Genomic DNA, 12,500 nt, shown 5'->3' with positions numbered 1-12,500 from the left:
GGAGCGTTGCAACGGAGGCAGGGCGCGTTGCAACGTTGGCTGGGGGCGTTGCAACGGATGCTGGGGACGGTGCAACGTTGGCTGGGCGCGTTGCAACGGAGGCAGGGTGCGTTGCAACGGATGCTGGGTTAGGTGCATCGTTGGCTGGTTTCGTTGCAACGGAGGCACCCGCCGTTGCAACGATGGCTCGGAGCGTTGCAACGAAGGAGCCAAATTTTCATATCTCATAATTGGCTCGTGCATTTTTTCTAAAATTTTGAGGGAACCTTGGTAATATTATGTGAAGGCTGCACAAAAAAATCCAGGTCAAAAATCGCACGTTTGCTCCGTTTTTCATTTTTTTTGAATTTCCAGCTTTCCGGGCGGTAAAAAAATCGGCAAAAAAAATCGGCACGGTGTAAATTCACCAAATTTGGGGGATGGAAAGATCTTATTTTTCTAGAGGTTGTTGCAAAAAACGGCGTCAAAATTCGACCTCTAGAGCACTTTCCTTGAGTATGTCTCCTCACGGAAAAGGACGTCTACCCGTGGCACTTTGGTAATGGCTCGGCAGCCTATTATAGGGGGGAGGGGTGTCATGCTGCTGAAACTCGAGTTGCCCAAAGGCTTGCTGGGCGCAATGCCAGCAAGATGCACGTTGCCTTGCCATCCCCTAGGCACACTAGCAAGCACGTTGTGGTTGTGGTGTGCCGCCGGGCTCCCCCGCCCCCCACGGAGGCACCCGCCGTTGCAACGATGGCTCGGAGCGTTGCAACGAAGGAGCCAAATTTTCATATCTCATAATTGGCTCGTGCATTTTTTCTAAAATTTTGAGGGAACCTTGGTAATATTATGTGAAGGCTGCACAAAAAAATCCAGGTCAAAAATCGCACGTTTGCTCCGTTTTTCATTTTTTTTGAATTTCCGGCTTTCCGGGCGGTAAAAAAATCGGCAAAAAAAATCGGCACGGTGTAAATTCACCAAATTTGGGGGATGGAAAGATCTTATTTTTCTAGAGGTTGTTGCAAAAAATGGCATCAAATTTTGACCTCTAGAGCACTTTCCTTGAGTATGTCTCCTCACGGAAAAGGACGTCTACCCGTGGCACTTTGGTAATGGCTCGGCAGCCTATTATAGGGGGGAGGGGTGTCATGCTGCTGAAACTCGAGTTGCCCAAAGGCTTGCTGGGCGCAATGCCAGCAAGATGCACGTTGCCTTGCCATCCCCTAGGCACACTAGCAAGCACGTTGTGGTTGTGGTGTGCCGCCGGGCTCCCCCGCCCCTCACGGAGGCACCCGCCGTTGCAACGATGGCTCGGAGCGTTGCAACGAAGGAGCCAAATTTTCATATCTCATAATTGGCTCGTGAATTTTTTCTAAAATTTTGAGGGAACCTTGGTAATATTATGTGAAGGCTGCACAAAAAAATCCAGGTCAAAAATCGCACGTTTGCTCCGTTTTTCATTTTTTTTGAATTTCCGGCTTTCCAGGCGGTAAAAAAATCGGCAAAAAAAATCGGCACGGTGTAAATTCACCAAATTTGGGGGATGGAAAGATCTTATTTTTCTAGAGGTTGTTGCAAAAAACGGCGTCAAAATTCGACCTCTAGAGCACTTTCCTTGAGTATGTCTCCTCACGGAAAAGGACGTCTACCCGTGGCACTTTGGTAATGGCTCGGCAGCCTATTATAGGGGGGAGGGGTGTCGTGCTGCTGAAACTCGAGTTGCCCAAAGGCTTGCTGGGCGCAATGCCAGCAAGATGCACGTTGCCTTGCCATCCCCTAGGCACACTAGCAAGCACGTTGTGGTTGTGGTGTGCCGCCGGGCTCCCCCGCCCCCCACGGAGGCACCCGCCGTTGCAACGATGGCTCGGAGCGTTGCAACGGAGGAGCCAAATTTTCATATCTCAGAATTGGCTCGTGCATTTTTCGTGAAATTTTGAGGGAACCTTGGTAATATTATGTGAAGGCTGCACAAAAAAATCCAGGTCAAAAATCGCAGGTTTGCTCCGTTTTTCATTTTTTTTGAATTTCCGGCATTCCGGGCGGTAAAAAAATCGTCAAAAAAAATCCACACGGTGTAAATTCACCAAATTTGGAGGATGGAAAGATCTTATTTTTCTAGAGGTTGTTGCAAAAAACGGCGTCAAAATTCGACCTCTAGAGCACTTTTCTTTAGTATGTCTCCTCACGGAAAAGGATGTCTACCCGTGGCACTTTGGTAATGGCTTGGCAGCCTATTATAGGGGGGAGGGGTGTCGTGCTGCTGAAACTCGAGTTGCCCAAAGGCTTGCTGGGCGCAATGCCAGCAAGATGCACGTTGCCTTGTGATGCCAAGGCATCATAGGCTAGTTTCACTAGCATTTTTCTGTTAGTTTTAGTTGTTTTATGCATTTTCTTGAGCTTAAAGTAACCAAAAATGGTTAAATGAAGAACAAAGCAATGAACCATCCAAACAACATGATTTTGATGCATATTCCATGAGTTTTAGTTATAATACTTAAATGCTATGAATGGAAGATTTCTCATGAAATTTTGCAAGACTTTGATGCAATTGTTTGGATGATTTCAGGGAAGAAGAGGCTAGGCAAGGAAGCAACAAAATCAATAAAGGAAGCTTGAATATCACATGTGGAGTTTAAGTTCCAGTTTAAGCCTAAACTAGAGCTTAAACGCCAAAAATCATGAAGGATAAGAAATGCTGGAATTGAAGTTTAACCTCCAGTTTGACCTCAAACTGGAGGTTAAACGCCAGAATGAGTATGCCACCCAGGGAGGAGTTCCACGTTTAACCTCCAGTTTGACCTCAAACTGGAGGTTAAACGCCAGAACCAGGAAGAGTACCAGGGAGCCATTCCACGTTTAAGCTCCAGTTTGACCTCAAACTGGAGCTTAAACGTGTTCGACAGTTTTTCTACTCCAGGGTTGCTCTCTCCATTTCCACGTTTAACCTCCAGTTTGACCTCAAACTGGAGGTTAAACGTGTTCGACACCTCCAGGGCTATCATTCTAAGCTTCCACGTTTAACCTCCAGTTTGACCTCAAACTGGAGGTTAAACGTGTTCGACCTCCAGTATGCCTCCACCCTTTTCCACGTTTAACCTCCAGTTTGACCTCAAACTGGAGGTTAAACGTGTTCGACCTCCAGGGCTGCCCTTCCTATTTCCACGTTTAAGCTTCAGTTTAACCTTAAACTGAAGCTTAAACGTGCTTCTACAAAAGGCCTCACTGGAAGTGTCTGGCGTTTAAGCTGCAGTTTAAGCTTAAACTACAACTTAAACGCCACTCTTGGAAAAGGTTCCTGGGCCAAAAATATTGTGATTTAAGTTAGTCTTTGAGCACAAAGATTAACTTAAACTTACTTTGGTATGAAACCCAATTGAATATCATGGTTTATGGGATTGGGCCTGAAGGATTGATGAGTTTGAAATATCAATTTATTGAGTCATGTGTCATTATTTGATTATCACTAAGTTGGCTCAATAAATGTTACAGGATTTGGATCAACAACCTCATCAAGATTATGGATCATAAACCCAAGGCAAAAGGAAAGCAAGGAGAGGCCTCAAAGCCCAAGAAGCACAACTGAAGCTCAATATAGAAAGTGTATAAATAGGATAGAAGTTAAGTTAGAGGGACTTTTACTTTCACTTTTTAGCTAGTTTCCCTTTTCTTTGTAATTGAATTCAGAGCTATGATTCACTAAACCCCCTTTCATTGGGTTAGGGAGCTCTATTGTAATTCAATGAATCAATAATAGTTTATCTTCTTCTTCAATCTTTTCTCTTGAATTTTGTTAGAAAGCTTCTCGATCTAATTCCATTGAGTAGTTGTCTTGGGAAAGAAACTACTCATACTTGGAATCCTTCGGAGCCTTGGGAAAGGAATGGAGGATTCATGCTAGAGAAGCTTTCTCACAGTGGATTGGATTGGGGTTTGGATGGATATTGTGACATGTAATCCTACCAAATTGTGGTTCATGAAATTGTGTGGTATAATCAGTGATAAAGCATCATCTCTTCTTATGAACATTTAAACCAAGGGATTGGGAATTTGTTTGTTTTTAGAGAGCATTGGTGAGCCAAGGAATTGGGATCCAATCATATAAGATTGCCAAGCAAAAATCAATGAACGCATTGGTTGAGGAAGAGATAAACATGTTTTGATTCGGAGATCTCAATATCTCCTATAACCCAATGAATTCCCCAATTCTGATTTCCACTTTCTCTTTACATTCTGCTACTCAATTCATGCAATCACCCCCATTCCCTTTTAATTTCAGCAATTTAGTTTCTGCTCTTTAATTCATGCAATTTAAGATTCCGCCATTTCAATTTCTTGTCATTTACTTTTCCCGCCACTTTTACATTCCGCAATACTCATCTCAATCTTGATTCCGCTCAACTAGAACACACTTCTAATCCGAATTGCTCACTCAACCAATCCTTGTGGGATTCGACCTCACTCTATTGTGAGTTTTTACTTGACGATAACCGGTGCACTTGCCGGAAGGAATTTTGCCGATCGTGCAATTTCCTAAATCGTAGCATAACTAGTTTATGCGCATCAAGTTTATGGCGCCGTTGCCGGGGATTGGTTTTCGATTGACAATTCTCAAATTGGAAGCTAACTAGATTGAGCAATTTTCTCTTGCTTTGTTAATTCTGTCCAAGATACTTGTTGAATTTTAATTTCTGCACTTGGTTACATGCTTTCCTTCTTTATGCCTTTAAATTCATGCAACTAACTCACTGACTCACTAACTGTTTGAATTAATTCCTCAATTGAGCTAACCATACTCTTCCATTAACCAAGAGTATTTCACTTGTTTGTGTTTGAGCTGTGTTCTTGTATGACAGGTAGGAGAGGAGAGACATCAACTCCTCCATATACCGAACCAGAAAGGACCCTTCATAGACTTAGAAGGGAAGCAAGAGGGAAGAGAGTAGTGGGAGAAGAGGAATCTGAAGGAGAATCTGAGGACAATTTTGAGGAAGCTTTAGATCTCAACATGGATAGAGAAGTTCACAACCATGAGAGAGCTGATGGAAACGATGCCATCCCTGAGAGGAGGGTTCTTAGTTCATACATAAACCCAACCTCTGGGAATTGTGGTAGTAGCATCCAGAAACCACCCATTCAAGCCAACAATTTTGAGCTCAAGCCACAGCTAATATCACTAGTGGAGAATCATTGTTCCTTTGGAGGAAGTGCTAATGAAGACCCAAACCAACATCTCACAAAATTCCTGAGAATTTGTGACACTGTGAAGTCCAATGGAGTCCAGGAAGATGCCTATAAACTGCTTTTGTTCCCATTTTCACTTAGGGACAAAGCAGCTAAGTGGCTGGAATCATTCCCAAGGGGGAGTCTAACAACATGGGATGAGGTGGAAAGCAAGTTTCTGGCACGTTTCTACCCTCCACAAAAGGTCAATAGGCTTCGATCTGAGGTTCAGACTTTTAGACAACAAGATGGTGAAACTCTCTACGAGGCATGGGAGAGATTCAAGGACTTGACAAGGAAATGCCCACCAAACATGTTCCATGATTGGGTGCAACTGCACATCTTCTATGATGGGCTCTCTTATGAATCAAGGAAGGCTGTAGACCATTCATCAGGAGGTTCATTGAACAGGAAAAAGACTGTGGAAGAAGCCATTGAAGTGATCGAGACAGTGGCTGAGAATGAGTACTACTATGCATCAGAAAGGCACAACACTAAGGGAGTCATGGAGCTGAACCATGTTGATACAATTCTAGCCCAAAACAAGGTGTTTGCCAAGCAACTAGCAGAGCTTACCAGGCAAATAGAAACAAAGCAAGTGGCTGCAATACACACACAAGATCAAGAGGAAGTAGGCATTGAAGGAGGTGATTGGGATGAGGTTAACTATGTGGGAAACCAACAAAGGCAATCATATGATCCACATTCCAACACTTACAACCCAGGCTGGAGAAACCACCCAAACTTTGGGTGGGGAAACCAACAAACCCAACCACAAAACCACAAACCTTACAACCACAACCAACAAAACAATTCCACATACCAAAACTCCAACCAAAGATCATACCAAGCCACACAAAACACTTACCCCCAACCATCATATCATGGCCAAAATAATCAACATACCCAACCTAATCCGAACCAACAATTTCAAGATCAATTAAACCGGATAGAAGGAATGATGGCAACCATGAGTCAAGACATTATTGAACTGAAGAGCTTCAGGGATGATGTGAGAACTACCTTAAGAAACCATGGTGAAAAACTCAAGAGGATGGAATCTCAAGTAGGAGAGCTATCTCAACAGGCACCCAAATCAACTGCAGTGTTCCCTAGTGACATAGAAAAGAATCCTAAAGGGGAACAAAAGAGAGTAAGATGGGAAGAATGCAAGGCCATCACCATATTGAAGGAAATCTCAGAAGAAGAAGGAATCAGGTCCTCAGAGCAGGAACCAGAAATCTTGAAGGAAGGTGTGGAAGAAGTTAAGCAGGAAGGTGGAACTGAGCAAGCCAAGGAACTGCAAAAAGGCATGATGGAAATATACCAACCAAAAGCACCATTTCCTGAGAGGATAGGAGGAGGTGAAAAAAGGAAAACCTATTCAAGGTTTCTAGAGACATTTAACTCTCTTCATGTCAATATTCCCTTTCTTGAGATTCTTCATCAAATGCCCACACACATCAAGTATTTAAAGGAATTGTTAAGCAGGAAAAGAGTTTTGAAGGGAGGACAAACGGTAACAATGAACAAAGAATGCAGTGCTCTCATCAAGAAGGACACACTCTCTAAGAAAACGGACCCAGGAAGTTTTCATATCCCTTGCATCATAGGGGAAACAAAAATTGACAGAGGATTCTGTGATCTAGGAGCTAGCATAAATGTGATGCCTCTAACTCTTATGAAGAGGCTACAACTGAATGAGGTGAGATCCACTGATGTAATCATACAACTGGCTGACAAAACTCAGAAGCAAGCTGAAGGGGTAGTTGAAAATGTGCTGGTGAAAGTGGGGGATTATTACTTTCCCACAGACTTTGTCATTATGGACATGGAGGAAAGCTACTTACACCCTATCATTCTGGGCAGACCATTTCTAGCCACTACTAGAGCGCTCATAGATGTAGAACAAGGAGAGCTAATTCTGAGAATACATGATGAACAGCTCATTTTCAAAGTTTTCAAACCTGCATCTGAGCCTGAACCAGAACCTGAAAAGCCTAAGGATGATAGTAGCTATCTGTGTTTGGAGGAAAGGAATCCAGCAGCTGAAACTCTAAAACAGTCCTTGGAAGGCAACCAAGAGTTGCAAGAGTTAGAGCCACAAGAATCAGAGGAAACAGATCAGAAGGATCCTCCTGACATAAGGGTCAATGAAGAAATCCTCAAGAGAAAGGGAAGAGTGATAGGGAGATTGCCAAGAGGATGGAGAAATAAGAAAATTCCCACTGAAGGTTTTTCTCAGGGAGATAACGTGATATCAAGTCATTATCTGCCAATCCCACCTGGCCTCAAAACCATTCCTTCCCAGCTCCCTCAAGTGTTCACAATCAGGAAAGTTCTTTCTATGGAACATTTAGAGATCATGAATGAATCAAGTGGGGACGTTGTCATAGTGAGAGGAGAAGACGTCAAGCACTACAATCCACCCTAACAAGGGACAACCGTCAAGCTAGTGACGTTAAAGAAGCGCTTCATGGGAGGCAACCCATGTTTTTAGTATCCTTAATCTTTAGTGCTTTGCTTTACATCTAATAAAGCATAGTTTCTTATGCATGAACTTGAATCCTCAGGACAACTATTGATTAAGTGCACTAAACCTTGCATGTAAATTACAATGGGTCTCTAAGTTTGGTGTGCCTGATGGCACTCCCAAATCTTACTCAAATTGAATTCCATCTTTCATTCAAGGTGCACAACCAAACATTAAGTTTGGTGTTCTTTTTGAACACAGTTTATGAAAAGCAAGAAGTTCCTCTGGATTTCAAAATTCATGACAAGTATACCATTCACATGTTTTAATACTTTGGTTTCAATTACTTAGGGTAGTAACTTTGTTTAGAATCAAAGAGCCAAGGTGACTATGATTTATTAGAATTATGCACACTCATTAAGGACAACCAATATGGATTTCATGTCATCAGGAGACTTAACCAAACACTAAGTTTGGTGTCTAAATAATAAGTGTGCATACATGTAGAAGTCACGGCTATAAGCTCCTAAAGACAAGCATTGATTTACATGTGCAAATACTATTCATAATTCACATGGACCGAAAAATGATAGCAAATTTGTTTGTTTGTGCAGGTACAAAAGAAAAGACAAAAATGGAGGAAAAAGACAAAGGGAGGTACGTGCTTGGTCAAAAAGAAAATTCACAAATCTTTGAAACTAACACATGGGAAAAGGAAGTTCTGCAAGAAAAGAAAGCTACATGTACAACCTAATGCATCCAGAATACTTCCAAGAAAATGAAAAGCAAATCGTCCTTATCCACAATTCATATATTTACCATCAAGCCACCCTTCACAAACCACCCTAGCCGTCCATTTTTCACTCATGGGCACTATAAAGAACCACTTGGGGAACGAGTCCCACACCACCAATTCTTCTCCATACACATTTCCCTTCATAATAGCATAACTATCTCTTGCCGAAAACAACCTCACCACACTTCCAACAACACTTCTTGCTTTACCTTGTCAACTTTAGCTTGTCACTTACCAAAACCAAAGAATCAATGGCAGCTTCATCTAGCCACAAAAGAAGAAAAGACAAGCAGCCAATGGAGGAAAACAGGGAATTCGATGCATGGAGATACAGATCAGTGTTCCATGAGATTCAAGCCGAATGGATGAGACCTAAAACGGTACTAGCTGAGGTTCCCTTTGACCTTGAAAAGGATGAGTTCCCAGGTGTTTGGGAAAAGATCAAAAAGAGGAAGTGGGAGCTCCTAACTAAGCCAATCACTAGAATCAACATCAACTTGGTGAAAGAGTTTTATGCAAATGCAGTAAGGGAGGATCAAACCAAGAACCCCACATACAAAAGCTATGTGAGAGGGGTGGAAGTTGACTTCAGTCCCAAAGCAATCATGAAAACTCTTGGCCTGAAAAACATACATTTCAGCCAAGCAAGTTATGAAGAAAGGATGATAGGAGAACCTGACTATACAACTATTGCTGAAGACCTTTGTGCCATCAGAGCTGAATGGGTGAGAAAAACAAGAGGGGCTCCAAGAGTCTTGAGAAGGGGAGACCTAACACCTGAAGCTAAAGGGTGGTATGCAATAGTTAGGAGATCCATCCTACCCACTGCAAATTCTTCAGAAATAGTCCCTAAAAGAGCCATCTTGCTACATTGCATTATGGTTGGAGGGGAGATCAAAGTTCATAAACTCATTGCTGAACAGATACAAGAGTTTAGTGAGAAAAGTGACCCTGAATCCTGGCTTCACTTCCCTAGCACTATCATTAGACTATGCATCGATGCCCAAGTACCACTTGAGGATGAAAGACCTAATTGGCTATATCCTGGACTGGCCATAACTGCACACAGAATGACTCTTGGCCCAACTCCTCCAAGACATACAAGAAGAAGAAATGAAGAAGGGCAACAAGTGGAAGCCGAGCAAGAAGCAGAACAAGAAAGACAGGAAGGAGAAGATAGAGAAGAAGAGCAAGAAGAGCAAGCAACTCCTGAAAGAAGACAACGAATTCCCAGAGACCCCATGGATATGAGCAGAATGCAGGAAATCATGGAAGGAATGTCTCAACAATACATGAGGTCTCAGGAGAGACAAGAGGACTTTCATCTAAAAATGATGGATATGCAAAGGAACTTTGAATCAAGATTCTTCGATCTGCAAAGGGAACAAAATTTACACTTACAGGAATCCTTCAGCCACATATGCCAACACCAAGATGCCAATGTCTTGGCAATCAAGGAAGCCACCACTTTACAGAATGCAAGATACTCAGTCCAAGCTGATTACAACATCAGTTCGCAAATCAAGCTCAACTACATAGGGGAACATCTACACAAGATGGACCCAGCATTCCCAGCTTATGATGAGTATTTCAAAGGGAGGAAAGAAGGAGAAATAAACAAGGCAATGATCCTTGAAAAAGGAGTGGAAGAAACGATGAAAAAGGCTGGATTCTGGAAAAAGCTCATAAGAAAAGACAAAGGAAGCACAAGTGGTCAAAAAGAGGCAGGAAGCAAGAAGAAGCAGGATCCCAAGAATTAAGAAGAACCAAGCAATAAATAAGAGGTGGTCTCGTTCCTTAATAATCAAATGATAATTGGTGAATTGTCTTTATGAACGTGTTTTCATCATAAGTCATTTAAGTGTTATGTGGAGTTTTTTTTTTTTATGAGTCATTTTTTTTTAGTATGTGTGTTTGTTAATTGCTTTGAATAAAGTGAATGCCTAGATATTTGGATATAACTTCACCTTCTTAAACAAGTGCGTGCCATGCTTGTTCTGTTTCCAAAAAAATAAAAGAAAAGTTTGAACAAAAGTAACTTGGCTAAATTAGTGACAAATCAAGTAGAATTAAGTGGTGGTATGCATGCTTGATTGTTTAGTCAGATCACTAAAATTAGAGTGTAGAATTATCATTTTTATGTAGAAAGTGAAAATTGTCTATGGATCTTGATGAATAAATGTCTTTGGCCATGAAAAAGAAAGAAAAAGAAAAAAAAAAAAAAAGCCACGGAAAAAGGCAACCAAAAAGCAAAAAAATTGAGAAAATAAGCTAGGTACCAATGGTTTGAACTTCTGAGACAAATGCCTGTGGTGTTTATGTATTAAGGATATGCTTGGATGAATAGGTTCTGAGGAGTGTTTCAACACTTGGTAACTTGGGTTAACTAACCCGGGATTATCAACCAAAAGTCCATTATCAAGAGCAACCTAAATACAAAACATTTAGTCACACAAAGAGGTGCTGGGCACCAATGTCTCAAGAAGAAATGTAAACTAAAATGCCTAAAGTGGATATGTGTAGTGCACTGATAAGAAAAAGATAATGCCAAAGGCTTGTGCAACACATGACACTAAGCAAACAAGGAGCAAAAGAAGCTCTAAGAAAAAGAAAAGAAAAACAAAGAAGAGAAAAGTGCCAAAGACATAAGAATAACAAGAGGCCATAGCAATGCTTGATGGATGCAATGAAAAAGTGATAATCCTACCTGATAAGTATGAAAAAGTGATGCTGCAACTTTCTGCATAAAACCCTTCTGATGAACTTCAAATGCTTGCTAATATAGCCAATGTAATTGCTTTCTGTTTCATACTTTCTTCTCAAATAACTCAGGACTTGCTTAGGGACAAGCAAGTATTAAGTTTGGTGTTGTGATGCCAAGGCATCATAGGCTAGTTTCACTAGCATTTTTCTGTTAGTTTTAGTTGTTTTATGCATTTTCTTGAGCTTAAAGTAACCAAAAATGGTTAAATGAAGAACAAAGCAATGAACCATCCAAACAACATGATTTTGATGCATATTCCATGAGTTTTAGTTATAATACTTAAATGCTATGAATGGAAGATTTCTCATGAAATTTTGCAAGACTTTGATGCAATTGTTTGGATGATTTCAGGGAAGAAGAGGCTAGGCAAGGAAGCAACAAAATCAATAAAGGAAGCTTGAATATCACATGTGGAGTTTAAGTTCCAGTTTAAGCCTAAACTAGAGCTTAAACGCCAAAAATCATGAAGGATAAGAAATGCTGGAATTGAAGTTTAACCTCCAGTTTGACCTCAAACTGGAGGTTAAACGCCAGAATGAGTATGCCACCCAGGGAGGAGTTCCACGTTTAACCTCCAGTTTGACCTCAAACTGGAGGTTAAACGCCAGAACCAGGAAGAGTACCAGGGAGCCATTCCACGTTTAAGCTCCAGTTTGACCTCAAACTGGAGCTTAAACGTGTTCGACAGCTTTTCTACTCCAGGGTTGCTCTCTCCATTTCCACGTTTAACCTCCAGTTTGACCTCAAACTGGAGGTTAAACGTGTTCGACACCTCCAGGGCTATCATTCTAAGCTTCCACGTTTAACCTCCAGTTTGACCTCAAACTGGAGGTTAAACGTGTTCGACCTCCAGTATGCCTCCACCCTTTTCCACGTTTAACCTCCAGTTTGACCTCAAACTGGAGGTTAAACGTGTTCGACCTCCAGGGCTGCCCTTCCTATTTCCACGTTTAAGCTTCAGTTTAACCTTAAACTGAAGCTTAAACGTGCTTCTACAAAAGGCCTCACTGGAAGTGTCTGGCGTTTAAGCTGCAGTTTAAGCTTAAACTACAACTTAAACGCCACTCTTGGAAAAGGTTCCTGGGCCAAAAATATTGTGATTTAAGTTAGTCTTTGAGCACAAAGATTAACTTAAACTTACTTTGGTATGAAACCCAATTGAATATCATGGTTTATGGGATTGGGCCTGAAGGATTGATGAGTTTGAAATCTCAATTTATTGAGTCATGTGTCATTATTTGATTATCACTAAGTTGGCTCAATAA

At 41.5% G+C, this 12,500-nt stretch overlaps 1 non-coding gene across 1 annotated transcript; it reads right to left on the bottom strand.

Annotated features, from left to right (window-relative positions):
• Nucleotides 1-5,413: 5,413 nt before the first annotated feature.
• LOC148562089 (small nucleolar RNA R71) lies at nt 5,414-5,517 on the bottom strand. The gene has a single exon (XR_015886501.1). It is a non-coding gene; the product is annotated as a small nucleolar RNA R71 (small nucleolar RNA).
• Nucleotides 5,518-12,500: the final 6,983 nt, after the last annotated feature.

Source organism: Arachis ipaensis, chromosome B6 (genome assembly GCF_059453495.1).
Source record: "Arachis ipaensis isolate K30076 ecotype BB chromosome B6, ASM5945349v1, whole genome shotgun sequence".
Classification (NCBI taxonomy): Eukaryota; Viridiplantae; Streptophyta; class Magnoliopsida; order Fabales; family Fabaceae; genus Arachis; species Arachis ipaensis.
This window is presented reverse-complemented; position numbering and strand designations above follow the sequence as displayed.